The sequence below is a fragment of the Lissotriton helveticus genome, chromosome 11 (genome assembly GCF_964261635.1).
Source record: "Lissotriton helveticus chromosome 11, aLisHel1.1, whole genome shotgun sequence".
NCBI classification, from domain to species: Eukaryota; Metazoa; Chordata; class Amphibia; order Caudata; family Salamandridae; genus Lissotriton; species Lissotriton helveticus.
In genome coordinates this window covers 1082154196-1082173109 of record NC_136072.1, presented here as the reverse complement: position 1 = coordinate 1082173109, position 18914 = coordinate 1082154196, and the positions used below count along the sequence as shown (strand labels likewise).

Here is an 18914-nt window from a genome sequence, read left to right as displayed (position 1 = left end):
TGCAAAATAAACTATCTTATTTTTTAATTACATATTCTCCAGTCTCCGAAGAGACTGTCAAAAATTGCCATTTCGACTATATTTCAAGTCTCCATGACGTGGTATTGGGTAAAGTTTTCAATAAGCAATAATCGCGCCTCGGTTAAACCTCATTGGCTACGATACTGCCACTGCGCAAAGCTAAACAATTTAGTGTGAATTTCATGCACACTTGCCCTTGTACCTCATGTTACAAAGAACATGATTCCTTTTCAAAAGATGTTATCTGTTTATGCATAACTACTCCTCCACTGCTTCTGATAGGCAATGTAAGACATATAATGGTGTTGTTTTACTAATTTCTATCAGCTCTCTGCCCCAAACAGTCGATAGCCACACGCAGAGAATTATGGGAAATTGTATGCTAAATAGCTGTCCAGGTAAGCAGCACCCTCCCAAGTTATGGATTTGATGCTCAGGCAGATATACCTTCACACAAAGATGAGATCTAGGCTGCTAACCATGGGTTGTGGAAAATATAAGAAGCACAAATTCATAATAGCATCCTCATAGGTCCCACTGTCTTCAAATGTTTACTAGAGAAGGAACGGCAATCAATTTAAAGGAAAATAAATTATAGATACATTTTTCCATATTCCATAATGCACGTCTGCCATTTCATGGCACTACATAGTTGCGTTTGCTGCAATTCATTTTTAGCTTTAGGAGGTACAATATACTGGTTTCCTGGTTTTCAAAACATTTTAGGGGAAGATTCACAAGGACCTGACGCAACTGCATGGATGCATAAGTTTCCTTGAGTCAGTGCTGAATGTCCTTGTGCCACGATGAATGTGCTGTATTTACAATACAGCGCTCCATGGCGCAAGGATTAACAGATGCGTCAGAAATTCTGACGCATCTGTTGGCACGAAAGTGACGCATTGCTGGAAATGCTCATGAAAGTGACGCAAAAAGCCCTGAGTCATAACTTATGCCTGGTCTGTGCAGGCGTAGGGATTTTGACACAGTGAAGGCGTAGAGTGATGTAGTGAAATCTTGTAGATTTCAGTGCGTCAGTTCTAGAAGGCTTTTAGCGTGGGAACGCCCACCCTGCATACATTATACCTGACGCAGGTATAATGTGATGCGGGACTTTACAATGTGACACATCTCCCTAGATGCGTCACATTGTAAATGGGCCACAACATTTACGCCGCAGCTGCGTCACAATACATATTTTTATACTTGCCCTATATATGGCTGTGTGTACGTTGTGTGTCTCCGTCTGCATGCAGCATACAAATGTGCCAGATCTGGTAGCCCAGTTGTGCTGATGCAGCCACACAAGAGCTCTTTGCCTGACCTCATTGTCACCAATTCAAATCAGAGAGGATCCATGCAGTGTTTCAAGTCTCTCAGGTGAAAAAATGGGCCCTAGAGCAAGGAAGTAAATAGGCCCCCTTGTTGAAGTTTGGAATATAAAATACCGCAATAATCAGCGTTCAGTGGGTCCCGCAGGTCTGTGGGCGCCAGTGAAACTGCACCTGCTGCACCAACAGAAGCTAGGCCCCTGTCATAGAGCTGGGTAACATCAATTACTCAGTGCCACAAAGAGCATTAGAAATAAACTTTACATAATGTCAAACGGCAAAAACAAGAGCTTTGTCAGTTCTTGTTCTGTTTCAAACACTCCATACAATCTGTATGAACCCTCTCCACATTTTCCTACTGATAACAAACGCCTTCGCTCCCAGAAAAAAACTTTCTGGGCGGTTAGTGCACATTTGAATGGGAGATGAGACCTCGGAAGAGCCCAGCCCTGCGCCGGACTGCGAGTCACCTCAGAGAGCAGAAACAAAGCCCGTCCTCTGCCCATCACTGACCCAAGCGAATCTGTGGAGCAAAGATGAGAACAAAGAGGAAGAAATAAAAGAATTACGAAAACTCATCAAGGAAAATAAATCCCTATATTACTGCTGTATTTAAAAAGCTGAGAAAACAAAAGAGAACGTAAAGAGTAAACTGAAGCCAAATAGAGTCACCGTTTTGTCCTTGTCACAGATCACAAATCTGCATTGCAAAATAAACTATCTTATTTTTTAATTACATATTCTCCAGTCTCCGAAGAGACTGTCAAAAATTGCCATTTCGACTATATTTCAAGTCTCCATGACGTGGTATTGGGTAAAGTTTTCAATAAGCAATAATCGCGCCTCGGTTAAACCTCATTGGCTACGATACTGCCACTGCGCAAAGCTAAACAATTTAGTGTGAATTTCATGCACACTTGCCCTAGTACCTCATGTTACAAAGAACATGATTCTATTTCAAAAGATGTTATCTGTTTATGCATAACTACTCCTCCACTGCTTCTGATAGGCAATGTAAGACATATAATGGTGTTGTTTTACTAATTTCTATCAGCTCTCTGCCCCAAACAGTCGATAGCCACACGCAGAGAATTATGGGAAATTGTATGCTAAATAGCTGTCCAGGTAAGCAGCACCCTCCCAAGTTATGGATTTGATGCTCAGGCAGATATACCTTCACACAAAGATGAGATCTAGGCTGCTAACCATGGGTTGTGGAAAATGTAAGAAGCACAAATTCATAATAGCATCCTCATAGGTCCCACTGTCTTCAAATGTTTACTAGAGAAGGAACGGCAATCAATTTAAAGGAAAATAAATTATAGATACATTTTTCCATATTCCATAATGCACGTCTGCCATTTCATGGCACTACATAGTTGCATTTGCTGCATTTCATTTTTAGCTTTAGGAGGTACAATATACTGGTTTCCTGGTTTTCAAAACATTTTAGGGGAAGATTCACAAGGACCTGACGCAACTGCATGGATGCATAAGTTTCCTTGAGTCAGTGCTGAATGTCCTTGTGCCACGATGAATGTGCTGTATTTACAATACAGCGCTCCATGGCGCAAGGATTAACAGATGCGTCAGAAATTCTGACGCATCTGTTGGCACAAAAGTGACGCATTGCTGGAAATGCTCATGAAAGTGACGCAAAAAGCCCTGAGTCATAACTTATGCCTGGTCTGTGCAGGCGTAGGGATTTTGACACAGTGAAGGAGTAGAGTGATGTAGTGAAATCTTGTAGATTTCAGTGCGTCAGTTCTAGAAGGCTTTTAGCGTGGGAACGCCCACCCTGCATTCATTATACCTGACGCAGGTATAATGTGATGCGGGACTTTACAATGTGACACATCTCCCTAGATGCGTCACATTGTAAATGGGCCACAACATTTACGCCGCAGCTGCGTCACAATACAGATTTTTATACTTGCCCTATATATGGCTGTGTGTACGTTGTGTGTCTCCGTCTGCATGCAGCATACAAATGTGCCAGATCTGGTAGCTCAGTTGGGCTGATGCAGCCACACAAGAGCTCTTTGCCTGACCTCATTGTCACCAATTCAAATCAGAGAGGATCCATGCAGTCTTTCAAGGCTCTCAGGTGAAAAAATGGGCCCTAGAGCAAGGAAGAAAATAGGCCCCCTTGTTGAAGTTTGGAATATAAAATACCGCAATAATCAGGGTTCAGTGGGTCCCGCAGGTCTGTGGGCGCCAGTGCAACTGCACCTGCTGCACCAACAGAAGCTATGCCCCTGTCATAGAGCTGGGTAACATCAATTACTCAGTGCCACAAAGAGCATTAGAAATAAACTTTACATAATGTCAAACGGCAAAAACAAGAGCTTTGTCAGTTCTTGTTCTGTTTCAAACACTCCATACAATCTGTATGAACCCTCTCCACATTTTCCTACTGATAACAAATGCCTTCGCTCCCAGAAAAAAACTTTCTGGGCGGTTAGTGCACATTTGAATGGGAGATGAGACCTCGGAAGAGCCCAGCCCTGCGCCGGACTGCGAGTCACCTCAGAGAGCAGAAACAAAGCCCGTCCTCTGCCCATCACTGACCCAAGCGAATCCGTGGAGCAAAGATGAGAACAAAGGGGAAGAAATAAAAGAATAACGAAAACTCATCAAGGAAAATAAATCCCTAAATTACTGCTGTATTTAAAAAGCTGAGAAAACAAAAGAGAACGTAAAGAGTAAACTGAAGCCAAATAGAGTCATCGTTTTGTCCTTGTCACAGATCACAAACCTGCAAGTAAATTGCATTGCAAAATAAACTATCTTATTTTTTAATTACATATTCTCCAGTCTCCGAAAAGACTGTCAAAAATTGCCATTACGACTATATTTCAAGTCTCCATGACGGGGTATTGGGTAAAGTTTTCAATAAGCAATAATCGCGCCTCGGTTAAACCTCATTGGCTACGATACTGCCACTGCGCAAAGCTAAACAATTTAGTGTGAATTTCATGCACACTTGCCCTAGTACCTCATGTTACAAAGAACATGATTCCTTTTCCAAAGATGTTATCTGTTTATGCATAACTACTCCTCCACTGCTTCTGATAGGCAATGTAAGACATATAATGGTGTTGTTTTACTAATTTCTATCAGCTCTCTGCCTCAAACCGTCGATAGCCACACGCAGAGAATTATGGGAAATTGTATGCTAAATAGCTGTACAGGTAAGCAGCACCCTCCCAAGTTATGGATTTGATGCTCAGGCAGATATACCTTCACACAAAGATGAGATCTAGGCTGCTAACCATGGGTTGTGGAAAATATAAGAAGCACAAATTCATAATAGCATCCTCATAGGTCCCACTGTCTTCAAATGTTTACTAGAGAAGGAACGGCAATCAATTTAAAGGAAAATAAATTATAGATACATTTTTCCATATTCCATAATGCACGTCTGCCATTTCATGGCACTACATAGTTGCATTTGCTGCATTTCATTTTTAGCTTTAGGAGGTACAATATACTGGTTTCCTGGTTTTCAAAACATTTTAGGGGAAGATTCACAAGGACCTGACGCAACTGCATGGATGCATAAGTTTCCTTGAGTCAGTGCTGAATGTCCTTGTGCCACGATGAATGTGCTGTATTTACAATACAGCGCTCCATGGCGCAAGGATTAACAGATGCGTCAGAAATTCTGACGCATCTGTTGGCACAAAAGTGACGCATTGCTGCAAATGCTCATGAAAGTGACGCAAAAAGCCCTGAGTCATAACTTATGCCTGGTCTGTGCAGGCGTAGGGATTTTGACACAGTGAAGGAGTAGAGTGATGTAGTGAAATCTTGTAGATTTCAGTGCGTCAGTTCTAGAAGGCTTTTAGCGTGGGAACGCCCACCCTGCATTCATTATACCTGATGCAGGTATAATGTGATGCGGGACTTTACAATGTGACACATCTCCCTAGATGCGTCACATTGTAAATGGGCCACAACATTTACGCCGCAGCTGCGTCACAATACAGATTTTTATACTTGCCCTATATATGGCTGTGTGTACGTTGTGTGTCTCCGTCTGCATGCAGCATACAAATGTGCCAGATCTGGTAGCCCAGTTGGGCTGATGCAGCCACACAAGAGCTCTTTGCCTGACCTCATTGTCACCAATTCAAATCAGAGAGGATCCATGCAGTCTTTCAAGGCTCTCAGGTGAAAAAATGGGCCCTAGAGCAAGGAAGAAAATAGGCCCCCTTGTTGAAGTTTGGAATATAAAATACCGCAATAATCAGCGTTCAGTGGGTCCCGCAGGTCTGTGGGAGCCAGTGAAACTGCACCTGCTGCACCAACAGAAGCTAGGCCCCTGTCATAGAGCTGGGTAACATCAATTACTCAGTGCCACAAAGAGCATTAGAAATAAACTTTACATAATGTCAAACGGCAAAAACAAGAGCTTTGTCAGTTCTTGTTCTGTTTCAAACACTCCATACAATCTGTATGAACCCTCTACACATTTTCCTACTGATAACAAACGCCTTCGCTCCCAGAAAAACACTTTCTGGGCGGTTAGTGCACATTTGAATGGGAGATGAGACCTCGGAAGAGCCCAGCCCTGCGCCGGACTGCGAGTCACCTCAGAGAGCAGAAACAAAGCCCGTCCTCTGCCCATCACTGACCCAAGCGAATCTGTGGAGCAAAGATGAGAACAAAGAGGAAGAAATAAAAGAATTACGAAAACTCATCAAGGAAAATAAATCCCTATATTACTGCTGTATTTAAAAAGCTGAGAAAACAAAAGAGAACGTAAAGAGTAAACTGAAGCCAAATAGAGTCACCGTTTTGTCCTTGTCACAGATCACAAATCTGCAAGTAAATTGCATTGCAAAATAAACTATCTTATTTTTTAACAAACATATTCTCCAGTCTCCGAAGAGACTGTCAAAAATTGCCATTTCGACTATATTTCAAGTCTCCATGACGGGGTATTGGGTAAAGTTTTCAATAAGCAATAATCGCGCCTCGGTTAAACCTCATTGGCTACGATACTGCCACTGCGCAAAGCTAAACAATTTAGTGTGAATTTCATGCACACTTGCCCTAGTACCTCATGTTACAAAAAACATGATACCTTTTCAAAAGATGTTATCTGTTTATGCATAACTACTCCTCCACTGCTTCTGATAGGCAATGTAAGACATATAATGGTGTTGTTTTACTAATTTCTATCAGCTCTCTGCCCCAAACAGTCGATAGCCACACGCAGAGAATTATGGGAAATTGTATGCTAAATAGCTGTCCAGGTAAGCAGCACCCTCCCAAGTTATGGATTTGATGCTCAGGCAGATATACCTTCACACAAAGATGAGATCTAGGCTGCTACCCATGGGTTGTGGAAAATATAAGAAGCACAAATTCATAATAGCATCCTCATAGGTCCCACTGTCTTCAAATGTTTACTAGAGAAGGAACGGCAATCAATTTAAAGGAAAATAAATTATAGATACATTTTTCCATATTCCATAATGCACGTCTGCCATTTCATGGCACTACATAGTTGCATTTGCTGCATTTCATTTTTAGCTTTAGGAGGTACAATATACTGGTTTCCTGGTTTTCAAAACATTTTAGGGGAAGATTCACAAGGACCTGACGCAACTGCATGGATGCATAAGTTTCCTTGAGTCAGTGCTGAATGTCCTTGTGCCACGATGAATGTGCTGTATTTACAATACAGCGCTCCATGGCGCAAGGATTAACAGATGCGTCAGAAATTCTGACGCATCTGTTGGCACAAAAGTGACGCATTGCTGGAAATGCTCATGAAAGTGACGCAAAAAGCCCTGAGTCATAACTTATGCCTGGTCTGTGCAGGCGTAGGGATTTTGACACAGTGAAGGAATAGAGTGATGTAGTGAAATCTTGTAGATTTCAGTGCGTCAGTTCTAGAAGGCTTTTAGCGTGGGAACGCCCACCCTGCATTCATTATACTGACGCAGGTATAATGTGATGCGGGACTTTACAATGTGACACATCTCCCTAGATGCGTCACCTTGTAAATGGGCCACAACATTTACGCCGCAGCTGCGTCACAATACAGATTTTTATACTTGCCCTATATATGGCTGTGTGTACGTTGTGTGTCTCCGTCTGCATGCAGCATACAAATGTGCCAGATCTGGTAGCCCAGTTGGGCTGATGCAGCCACACAAGAGCTCTTTGCCTGACCTCATTGTCACCAATTCAAATCAGAGAGGATCCATGCAGTCTTTCAAGGCTCTCAGGTGAAAAAATGGGCCCTAGAGCAAGGAAGAAAATAGGCCCCCTTGTTGAAGTTTGGAATATAAAATACCGCAATAATCAGGGTTCAGTGGGTCCCGCAGGTCTGTGGGCGCCAGTGCAACTGCACCTGCTGCACCAACAGAAGCTACGCCCCTGTCATAGAGCTGGGTAACATCAATTACTCAGTGCCACAAAGAGCATTAGAAATAAACTTTACATAATGTCAAACGGCAAAAACAAGAGCTTTGTCAGTCCTTGTTCTGTTTCAAACACTCCATACAATCTGTATGAACCCTCTCCACATTTTCCTACTGATAACAAATGCCTTCGCTCCCAGAAAAAAACTTTCTGGGCGGTTAGTGCACATTTGAATGGGAGATGAGACCTCGGAAGAGCCCAGCCCTGCGCCGGACTGCGAGTCACCTCAGAGAGCAGAAACAAAGCCCGTCCTCTGCCCATCACTGACCCAAGCGAATCCGTGGAGCAAAGATGAGAACAAAGGGGAAGAAATAAAAGAATAACGAAAACTCATCAAGGAAAATAAATCCCTAAATTACTGCTGTATTTAAAAAGCTGAGAAAGCAAAAGAGAACGTAAAGAGTAAACTGAAGCCAAATAGAGTCACCGTTTTGTCCTTGTCACAGATCACAAACCTGCAAGTAAATTGCATTGCAAAATAAACTATCTTATTTTTTAATTACATATTCTCCAGTCTCCGAAGAGACTGTCAAAAATTGCCATTTCGACTATATTTCAAGTCTCCATGACGGGGTATTGGGTAAAGTTTTCAATAAGCAATAATCGCGCCTCGGTTAAACCTCATTGGCTACGATACTGCCACTGCGCAAAGCTAAACAATTTAGTGTGAATTTCATGCACACTTGCCCTAGTACCTCATGTTACAAAGAACATGATTCCTTTTCCAAAGATGTTATCTGTTTATGCATAACTACTCCTCCACTGCTTCTGATAGGCAATGTAAGACATATAATGGTGTTGTTTTACTAATTTCTATCAGCTCTCTGCCTCAAACCGTCGATAGCCACACGCAGAGAATTATGGGAAATTGTATGCTAAATAGCTGTACAGGTAAGCAGCACCCTCCCAAGTTATGGATTTGATGCTCAGGCAGATATACCTTCACACAAAGATGAGATCTAGGCTGCTAACCATGGGTTGTGGAAAATATAAGAAGCACAAATTCATAATAGCATCCTCATAGGTCCCACTGTCTTCAAATGTTTACTAGAGAAGGAACGGCAATCAATTTAAAGGAAAATAAATTATAGATACATTTTTCCATATTCCATAATGCACGTCTGCCATTTCATGGCACTACATAGTTGCATTTGCTGCATTTCATTTTTAGCTTTAGGAGGTACAATATACTGGTTTCCTGGTTTTCAAAACATTTTAGGGTAAGATTCACAAGGACCTGACGCAACTGCATGGATGCATAAGTTTCCTTGAGTCAGTGCTGAATGTCCTTGTGCCACGATGAATGTGCTGTATTTACAATACAGCGCTCCATGGCGCAAGGATTAACAGATGCGTCAGAAATTCTGACGCATCTGTTGGCACGAAAGTGACGCATTGCTGGAAATGCTCATGAAAGTGACGCAAAAAGCCCTGAGTCATAACTTATGCCTGGTCTGTGCAGGCGTAGGGATTTTGACACAGTGAAGGCGTAGAGTGATGTAGTGAAATCTTGTAGATTTCAGTGCGTCAGTTCTAGAAGGCTTTTAGCGTGGGAACGCCCACCCTGCATACATTATACCTGACGCAGGTATAATGTGATGCGGGACTTTACAATGTGACACATCTCCCTAGATGCGTCACATTGTAAATGGGCCACAACATTTACGCCGCAGCTGCGTCACAATACAGATTTTTATACTTGCCCTATATATGGCTGTGTGTACGTTGTGTGTCTCCGTCTGCATGCAGCATACAAATGTGCCAGATCTGGTAGCCCAGTTGTGCTGATGCAGCCACACAAGAGCTCTTTGCCTGACCTCATTGTCACCAATTCAAATCAGAGAGGATCCATGCAGTGTTTCAAGTCTCTCAGGTGAAAAAATGGGCCCTAGAGCAAGGAAGTAAATAGGCCCCCTTGTTGAAGTTTGGAATATAAAATACCGCAATATTCAGCGTTCAGTGGGTCCCGCAGGTCTGTGGGCGCCAGTGAAACTGCACCTGCTGCACCAACAGAAGCTAGGCCCCTGTCATAGAGCTGGGTAACATCAATTACTCAGTGCCACAAAGAGCATTAGAAATAAACTTTACATAATGTCAAACGGCAAAAACAAGAGCTTTGTCAGTTCTTGTTCTGTTTCAAACACTCCATACAATCTGTATGAACCCTCTCCACATTTTCCTACTGATAACAAACGCCTTCGCTCCCAGAAAAAAACTTTCTGGGCGGTTAGTGCACATTTGAATGGGAGATGAGACCTCGGAAGAGCCCAGCCCTGCGCCGGACTGCGAGTCACCTCAGAGAGCAGAAACAAAGCCCGTCCTCTGCCCATCACTGACCCAAGCGAATCTGTGGAGCAAAGATGAGAACAAAGAGGAAGAAATAAAAGAATTACGAAAACTCATCAAGGAAAATAAATCCCTATATTACTGCTGTATTTAAAAAGCTGAGAAAACAAAAGAGAACGTAAAGAGTAAACTGAAGCCAAATAGAGTCACCGTTTTGTCCTTGTCACAGATCACAAATCTGCATTGCAAAATAAACTATCTTATTTTTTAATTACATATTCTCCAGTCTCCGAAGAGACTGTCAAAAATTGCCATTTCGACTATATTTCAAGTCTCCATGACGTGGTATTGGGTAAAGTTTTCAATAAGCAATAATCGCGCCTCGGTTAAATCTCATTGGCTACGATACTGCCACTGCGCAAAGCTAAACAATTTAGTGTGAATTTCATGCACACTTGCCCTAGTACCTCATGTTACAAAGAACATGATTCTATTTCAAAAGATGTTATCTGTTTATGCATAACTACTCCTCCACTGCTTCTGATAGGCAATGTAAGACATATAATGGTGTTGTTTTACTAATTTCTATCAGCTCTCTGCCCCAAACAGTCGATAGCCACACGCAGAGAATTATGGGAAATTGTATGCTAAATAGCTGTCCAGGTAAGCAGCACCCTCCCAAGTTATGGATTTGATGCTCAGGCAGATATACCTTCACACAAAGATGAGATCTAGGCTGCTAACCATGGGTTGTGGAAAATATAAGAAGCACAAATTCATAATAGCATCCTCATAGGTCCCACTGTCTTCAAATGTTTACTAGAGAAGGAACGGCAATCAATTTAAAGGAAAATAAATTATAGATACATTTTTCCATATTCCATAATGCACGTCTGCCATTTCATGGCACTACATAGTTGCATTTGCTGCATTTCATTTTTAGCTTTAGGAGGTACAATATACTGGTTTCCTGGTTTTCAAAACATTTTAGGGGAAGATTCACAAGGACCTGACGCAACTGCATGGATGCATAAGTTTCCTTGAGTCAGTGCTGAATGTCCTTGTGCCACGATGAATGTGCTGTATTTACAATACAGCGCTCCATGGCGCAAGGATTAACAGATGCGTCAGAAATTCTGACGCATCTGTTGGCACAAAAGTGACGCATTGCTGGAAATGCTCATGAAAGTGACGCAAAAAGCCCTGAGTCATAACTTATGCCTGGTCTGTGCAGGCGTAGGGATTTTGACACAGTGAAGGAGTAGAGTGATGTAGTGAAATCTTGTAGATTTCAGTGCGTCAGTTCTAGAAGGCTTTTAGCGTGGGAACGCCCACCCTGCATTCATTATACCTGACGCAGGTATAATGTGATGCGGGACTTTACAATGTGACACATCTCCCTAGATGCGTCACATTGTAAATGGGCCACAACATTTACGCCGCAGCTGCGTCACAATACAGATTTTTATACTTGCCCTATACATGGCTGTGTGTACGTTGTGTGTCTCCGTCTGCATGCAGCATACAAATGTGCCAGATCTGGTAGCCCAGTTGGGCTGATGCAGCCACACAAGAGCTCTTTGCCTGACCTCATTGTCACCAATTCAAATCAGAGAGGATCCATGCAGTCTTTCAAGGCTCTCAGGTGAAAAAATGGGCCCTAGAGCAAGGAAGAAAATAGGCCCCCTTGTTGAAGTTTGGAATATAAAATACCGCAATAATCAGGGTTCAGTGGGTCCCGCAGGTCTGTGGGCGCCAGTGCAACTGCACCTGCTGCACCAACAGAAGCTACGCCCCTGTCATAGAGCTGGGTAACATCAATTACTCAGTGCCACAAAGAGCATTAGAAATAAACTTTACATAATGTCAAACGGCAAAAACAAGAGCTTTGTCAGTTCTTGTTCTGTTTCAAACACTCCATACAATGTGTATGAACCCTCTCCACATTTTCCTACTGATAACAAATGCCTTCGCTCCCAGAAAAAAACTTTCTGGGCGGTTAGTGCACATTTGAATGGGAGATGAGACCTCGGAAGAGCCCAGCCCTGCGCCGGACTGCGAGTCACCTCAGAGAGCAGAAACAAAGCCCGTCCTCTGCCCATCACTGACCCAAGCGAATCCGTGGAGCAAAGATGAGAACAAAGGGGAAGAAATAAAAGAATAACGAAAACTCATCAAGGAAAATAAATCCCTAAATTACTGCTGTATTTAAAAAGCTGAGAAAACAAAAGAGAACGTAAAGAGTAAACTGAAGCCAAATAGAGTCACCGTTTTGTCCTTGTCACAGATCACAAACCTGCAAGTAAATTGCATTGCAAAATAAACTATCTTATTTTTTAATTACATATTCTCCACTCTCCGAAGAGACTGTCAAAAATTGCCATTTCGACTATATTTCAAGTCTCCATGACGGGGTATTGGGTAAAGTTTTCAATAAGCAATAATCGCGCCTCGGTTAAACCTCATTGGCTACAATACTGCCACTGCGCAAAGCTAAACAATTTAGTGTGAATTTCATGCACACTTGCCCTAGTACCTCATGTTACAAAGAACATGATTCCTTTTCCAAAGATGTTATCTGTTTATGCATAACTACTCCTCCACTGCTTCTGATAGGCAATGTAAGACATATAATGGTGTTGTTTTACTAATTTCTATCAGCTCTCTGCCTCAAACCGTCGATAGCCACACGCAGAGAATTATGGGAAATTGTATGCTAAATAGCTGTACAGGTAAGCAGCACCCTCCCAAGTTATGGATTTGATGCTCAGGCAGATATACCTTCACACAAAGATGAGATCTAGGCTGCTAACCATGGGTTGTGGAAAATATAAGAAGCACAAATTCATAATAGCATCCTCATAGGTCCCACTGTCTTCAAATGTTTACTAGAGAAGGAACGGCAATCAATTTAAAGGAAAATAAATTATAGATACATTTTTCCATATTCCATAATGCACGTCTGCCATTTCATGGCACTACATAGTTGCATTTGCTGCATTTCATTTTTAGCTTTAGGAGGTACAATATACTGGTTTCCTGGTTTTCAAAACATTTTAGGGGAAGATTCACAAGGACCTGACGCAACTGCATGGATGCATAAGTTTCCTTAAGTCAGTGCTGAATGTCCTTGTGCCACGATGAATGTGCTGTATTTACAATACAGCGCTCCATGGCGCAAGGATTAACAGATGCGTCAGAAATTCTGACGCATCTGTTGGCACAAAAGTGACGCATTGCTGGAAATGCTCATGAAAGTGACGCAAAAAGCCCTGAGTCATAACTTATGCCTGGTCTGTGCAGGCGTAGGGATTTTGACACAGTGAAGGAGTAGAGTGATGTAGTGAAATCTTGTAGATTTCAGTGCGTCAGTTCTAGAAGGCTTTTAGCGTGGGAACGCCCACCCAGCATTCATTATACCTGACGCAGGTATAATGTGATGCGGGACTTTACAATGTGACACATCTCCCTAGATGCGTCACATTGTAAATGGGCCACAACATTTACGCCGCAGCTGCGTCACAATACAGATTTTTATACTTGCCCTATATATGGCTGTGTGTACGTTGTGTGTCTCCGTCTGCATGCAGCATACAAATGTGCCAGATCTGGTAGCCCAGTTGGGCTGATGCAGCCACACAAGAGCTCTTTGCCTGACCTCATTGTCACCTATTCAAATCAGAGAGGATCCATGCAGTCTTTCAAGGCTCTCAGGTGAAAAAATGGGCCCTAGAGCAAGGAAGAAAATAGGCCCCCTTGTTGAAGTTTGGAATATAAAATACCGCAATAATCAGGGTTCAGTGGGTCCCGCAGGTCTGTGGGCGCCAGTGCAACTGCACCTGCTGCACCAACAGAAGCTACGCCCCTGTCATAGAGCTGGGTAACATCAATTACTCAGTGCCACAAAGAGCATTAGAAATAAACTTTACATAATGTCAAACGGCAAAAACAAGAGCTTTGTCAGTTCTTGTTCTGTTTCAAACACTCCATACAATCTGTATGAACCCTCTACACATTTTCCTACTGATAACAAACGCCTTCGCTCCCAGAAAAAAACTTTCTGGGCGGTTAGTGCACATTTGAATGGGAGATGAGACCTCGGAAGAGCCCAGCCCTGCGCCGGACTGCGAGTCACCTCAGAGAGCAGAAACAAAGCCCGTCCTCTGCCCATCACTGACCCAAGCGAATCTGTGGAGCAAAGATGAGAACAAAGAGGAAGAAATAAAAGAATTACGAAAACTCATCAAGGAAAATAAATCCCTATATTACTGCTGTATTTAAAAAGCTGAGAAAACAAAAGAGAACGTAAAGAGTAAACTGAAGCCAAATAGAGTCACCGTTTTGTCCTTGTCACAGATCACAAATCTGCAAGTAAATTGCATTGCAAAATAAACTATCTTATTTTTTAATTACATATTCTCCAGTCTCCGAAGAGACTGTCAAAATTTGCCATTTCGACTATATTTCAAGTCTCCATGACGGGGTATTGGGTAAAGTTTTCAATAAGCAATAATCGCGCCTCGGTTAAACCTCATTGGCTACGATACTGCCACTGCGCAAAGCTAAACAATTTAGTGTGAATTTCATGCACACTTGCCCTAGTACCTCATGTTACAAAAAACATGATTCCTTTTCAAAAGATGTTATCTGTTTATGCATAACTACTCCTCCACTGCTTCTGATAGGCAATGTAAGACATATAATGGTGTTGTTTTACTAATTTCTATCAGCTCTCTGCCCCAAACAGTCGATAGCCACACGCAGAGAATTATGGGAAATTGTATGCTAAATAGCTGTCCAGGTAAGCAGCACCCTCCCAAGTTATGGATTTGATGCTCAGGCAGATATACCTTCACACAAAGATGAGATCTAGGCTGCTAACCATGGGTTGTGGAAAATATAAGAAGCACAAATTCATAATAGCATCCTCATAGGTCCCACTGTCTTCAAATGTTTACTAGAGAAGGAACGGCAATCAATTTAAAGGAAAATAAATTATAGATACATTTTTCCATATTCCATAATGCACGTCTGCCATTTCATGGCACTACATAGTTGCATTTGCTGCATTTCATTTTTAGCTTTAGGAGGTACAATATACTGGTTTCCTGGTTTTCAAAACATTTTAGGGGAAGATTCACAAGGACCTGACGCAACTGCATGGATGCATAAGTTTCCTTGAGTCAGTGCTGAATGTCCTTGTGCCACGATGAATGTGCTGTATTTACAATACAGCGCTCCATGGCGCAAGGATTAACAGATGCGTCAGAAATTCTGACGCATCTGTTGGCACGAAAGTGACGCATTGCTGGAAATGCTCATGAAAGTGACGCAAAAAGCCCTGAGTCATAACTTATGCCTGGTCTGTGCAGGCGTAGGGATTTTGACACAGTGAAGGCGTAGAGTGATGTAGTGAAATCTTGTAGATTTCAGTGCATCAGTTCCTGAAGGCTTTTAGCGTGGGAACGCCCACCCTGCATACATTATACCTGACGCAGGTATAATGTGATGCGGGACTTTACAATGTGACACATCTCCCTAGATGCGTCACATTGTAAATGGGCCACAACATTTACGCCGCAGCTGCGTCACAATACAGATTTTTATAAATGCCCTATATATGGCTGTGTGTACTTTGTGTGTCTCCGTCTGCATGCAGCATACAAATGTGCCAGATCTGGTACCCCAGTTGTGCTGATGCAGCCACACAAGAGCTCTTTGCCTGACCTCATTGTCACCAATTCAAATCAGAGAGGATCCATGCAGTGTTTCAAGTCTCTCAGGTGAAAAAATGGGCCCTAGAGCAAGGAAGTAAATAGGCCCCCTTGTTGAAGTTTGGAATATAAAATACCGCAATAATCAGCGTTCAGTGGGTCCCGCAGGTCTGTGGGCGCCAGTGAAACTGCACCTGCTGCACCAACAGAAGCTAGGCCCCTGTCATAGAGCTGGGTAACATCAATTACTCAGTGCCACAAAGAGCATTAGAAATAAACTTTACATAATGTCAAACGGCAAAAACAAGAGCTTTGTCAGTTCTTGTTCTGTTTCAAACACTCCATACAATCTGTATGAACCCTCTCCACATTTTCGTACTGATAACAAACGCCTTCGCTCCCAGAAAAAAAGGTTCTGGGCGGTTAGTGCACATTTGAATGGGAGATGAGACCTCGGAAGAGCCCAGCCCTGCGCCGGACTGCGAGTCACTTCAGAGAGCAGAAACAAAGCCCGTCCTCTGCCCATCACTGACCCAAGCGAATCTGTGGAGCAAAGATGAGAACAAAGAGGAAGAAATAAAAGAATTACGAAAACTCATCAAGGAAAATAAATCCCTATATTACTGCTGTATTTAAAAAGCTGAGAAAACAAAAGAGAACGTAAAGAGTAAACTGAAGCCAAATAGAGTCACCGTTTTGTCCTTGTCACAGATCACAAATCTGCAAGTAAATTGCATTGCAAAATAAACTATCTTATTTTTTAATTACATATTCTCCAGTCTCCGAAGAGACTGTCAAAATTTGCCATTTCGACTATATTTCAAGTCTCTATGACGGGGTATTGGGTAAAGTTTTCAATAAGCAATAATCGCCCCTCGGTTAAACCTCATTGGCTACGATACTGCCACTGCGCAAAGCTAAACAATTTAGTGTGAATTTCATGCACACTTGCCCTAGTACCTCATGTTACAAAGAACATGATTCCTTTTCAAAAGATGTTATCTGTTTATGCATAACTACTCCTCCACTGCTTCTGATAGGCAATGTAAGACATATAATGGTGTTGTTTTACTAATTTCTATCAGCTCTCTGCCCCAAACAGTCGATAGCCACACGCAGAGAATTATGGGAAATTGTATGCTAAATAGCTGTCCAGGTAAGCAGCACCCTCCCAAGTTATGGATTTGATCCTCAGGCAGATATACCTTCACACAAAGATGAGATCTAGGCTGCTAACCATGGGTTGTGGAAAATATAAGAAGCACAAATTCATAATAGCATCCTCATAGGTCCCACTGTCTTCAAATGTTTACTAGAGAAGGAACGGCAATCAATTTAAAGGAAAATAAATTATAGATACATTTTTCCATATTCCATAATGCACGTCTGCCATTTCATGGCACTACGTAGTTGCATTTGCTGCATTTCATTTTTAGCTTTAGGAGGTACAATATACTGGTTTCCTGGTTTTCAAAACATTTTAGGGGAAGATTCACAAGGACCTGATGCAACTGCATGGATGCATAAGTTTCCTTGAGTCAGTGCTGAATGTCCTTGTGCCACGATGAATGTGCTGTATTTACAATACAGCGCTCCATGGCGCAAGGATTAACAGATGCGTCAGAAATTCTGACGCATCTGTTGGCACAAAAGTGACGCATTGATTGAAATGCTCATGAAAGTGACGCAAAAAGCCCTGAGTCATAACTTATGCCTGGTCTGTGCAGGCGTAGGGATTTTGACACAGTGAAGGCGTAGAGTGATGTAGTGAAATCTTGTAGATTTCAGTGCGTCAGTTCTAGAAGGCTTTTAGCGTGGGAACGCCCCCCCTGCATTCATTATACCTGACGCAGGTATAATGTGATGCGGGACTTTACAATGTGACACATCTCCCTAGATGCGTCACATTGTAAATGGGCCGCAACATTTACGCCGCAGCTGCGTCACAATACAGATTTTTATACTTGCCCTATATAAGGCTGTGTGTACGTTGTGTGTCTCCGTCTGCATGCAGCATACAAATGTGCCAGATCTGGTAGCCCAGTTGGGCTGATGCAGCCACGCAAGAGCTCTTTGCCTGACCTCATTGTCACCGATTCAAATCAGGGAGGATCCATGCAGTCTTTCAAGGCTCTCAGGTGAAAAAATGGGCCCTAGAGCAAGGAAGAAAATAGGCCCCCTTGTTGAAGTTTGGATTATAAAATACCGCAATAATCAGGGTTCAGTGCGGCCCGCAGGTCTTTGGGCGCCAGTGCAACTGCACCTGCTGCACCAACAGAAGCTACGCCCCTGTCATAGAGCTGGGTAACATCAATTACTCAGTGCCACAAAGAGCATTAGAAATAAACTTTACATAATGTCAAACGGCAAAAACAAGAGCTTTGTCAGTTCTTGTTCTGTTTGAAACACTCCATACAATCTGTATGAACCCTCTCCATATTTTCCTACTGATAACAAACGCCTTCGCTTCCAGAAAAAAACTTTCTGGGCGGTTAGTGCACATTTGAATGGGAGATGAGACCTCGGAAGAGCCCAGCCTTGCACCGGACTGCGAGTCACTTCAGAGAGCAGAAACAAAGCCCGTCCTCTGCCCATCACTGACCCAAGCGAATCTGTGGAGCAAAGATGAGAACAAAGGGGAAGAAATAAAAGAATAACGAAAACTCATCAAGGAAAATAAATCCCTAAATTACTGCTGTATTTAAAAAGCTGAGAAAACAAAAGAGAACGTAAAGAGTAAACTGAAGACAAATAGGATCACCGTTTTGTCCTTGTCACAGATCACAAATCTGCAAGAAAATTGCATTGCAAAATAAACTATCTTATTTTTTAATTACATATTCTCCAGTCTCCGAAGAGACTGTCAAAAATTGCGATTTCGACTATATTTCAAGTCTCCATGACGGGGTATTGGGTAAAGTTTTCAATAAGCAATAATCGCGCCTCGGTTAAACCTCATTGGCTACGATACTGCCACTGCGCAAAGCTAAACAATTTAGTGTGAATTTCATGCACACTTGCCCCAGTACCTCATGTTACAAAGAACATGATTCCTTTTCAAAAGATGTTATCTGTTTATGCATAACTACTCCTCCACTGCTTCTGATAGGCAATGTAAGAC

General features: G+C 42.4%; 10 non-coding genes across 10 annotated transcripts; all 10 read right to left on the bottom strand.

Annotated features, from left to right (window-relative positions):
* Nucleotides 1–42: 42 nt before the first annotated feature.
* LOC144793673 (U4 spliceosomal RNA) lies at nucleotides 43–182 on the bottom strand. Its single transcript, XR_013603150.1, has one exon. It is a non-coding gene; the product is annotated as a U4 spliceosomal RNA (small nuclear RNA).
* A 1918-nt stretch (nucleotides 183–2100) lies between these two features.
* On the bottom strand, nucleotides 2101–2240 carry LOC144793672 (U4 spliceosomal RNA). Its single transcript, XR_013603149.1, has one exon. It is a non-coding gene; the product is annotated as a U4 spliceosomal RNA (small nuclear RNA).
* Nucleotides 2241–4169: 1929 nt separating this feature from the next.
* Nucleotides 4170–4309, bottom strand: LOC144793686 (U4 spliceosomal RNA). Its single transcript, XR_013603162.1, has one exon. It is a non-coding gene; the product is annotated as a U4 spliceosomal RNA (small nuclear RNA).
* Nucleotides 4310–6239: 1930 nt separating this feature from the next.
* On the bottom strand, nucleotides 6240–6379 carry LOC144793598 (U4 spliceosomal RNA). Its single transcript, XR_013603082.1, has one exon. It is a non-coding gene; the product is annotated as a U4 spliceosomal RNA (small nuclear RNA).
* A 1928-nt stretch (nucleotides 6380–8307) lies between these two features.
* On the bottom strand, nucleotides 8308–8447 carry LOC144793597 (U4 spliceosomal RNA). Its single transcript, XR_013603081.1, has one exon. It is a non-coding gene; the product is annotated as a U4 spliceosomal RNA (small nuclear RNA).
* Nucleotides 8448–10365: 1918 nt separating this feature from the next.
* On the bottom strand, nucleotides 10366–10505 carry LOC144793933 (U4 spliceosomal RNA). The gene has a single exon (XR_013603381.1). It is a non-coding gene; the product is annotated as a U4 spliceosomal RNA (small nuclear RNA).
* A 1929-nt stretch (nucleotides 10506–12434) lies between these two features.
* On the bottom strand, nucleotides 12435–12574 carry LOC144793724 (U4 spliceosomal RNA). Its single transcript, XR_013603196.1, has one exon. It is a non-coding gene; the product is annotated as a U4 spliceosomal RNA (small nuclear RNA).
* A 1929-nt stretch (nucleotides 12575–14503) lies between these two features.
* On the bottom strand, nucleotides 14504–14643 carry LOC144793780 (U4 spliceosomal RNA). Its single transcript, XR_013603247.1, has one exon. It is a non-coding gene; the product is annotated as a U4 spliceosomal RNA (small nuclear RNA).
* A 1929-nt stretch (nucleotides 14644–16572) lies between these two features.
* On the bottom strand, nucleotides 16573–16712 carry LOC144793006 (U4 spliceosomal RNA). The gene has a single exon (XR_013602680.1). It is a non-coding gene; the product is annotated as a U4 spliceosomal RNA (small nuclear RNA).
* Nucleotides 16713–18641: 1929 nt separating this feature from the next.
* Nucleotides 18642–18781, bottom strand: LOC144793783 (U4 spliceosomal RNA). The gene has a single exon (XR_013603250.1). It is a non-coding gene; the product is annotated as a U4 spliceosomal RNA (small nuclear RNA).
* Nucleotides 18782–18914: the final 133 nt, after the last annotated feature.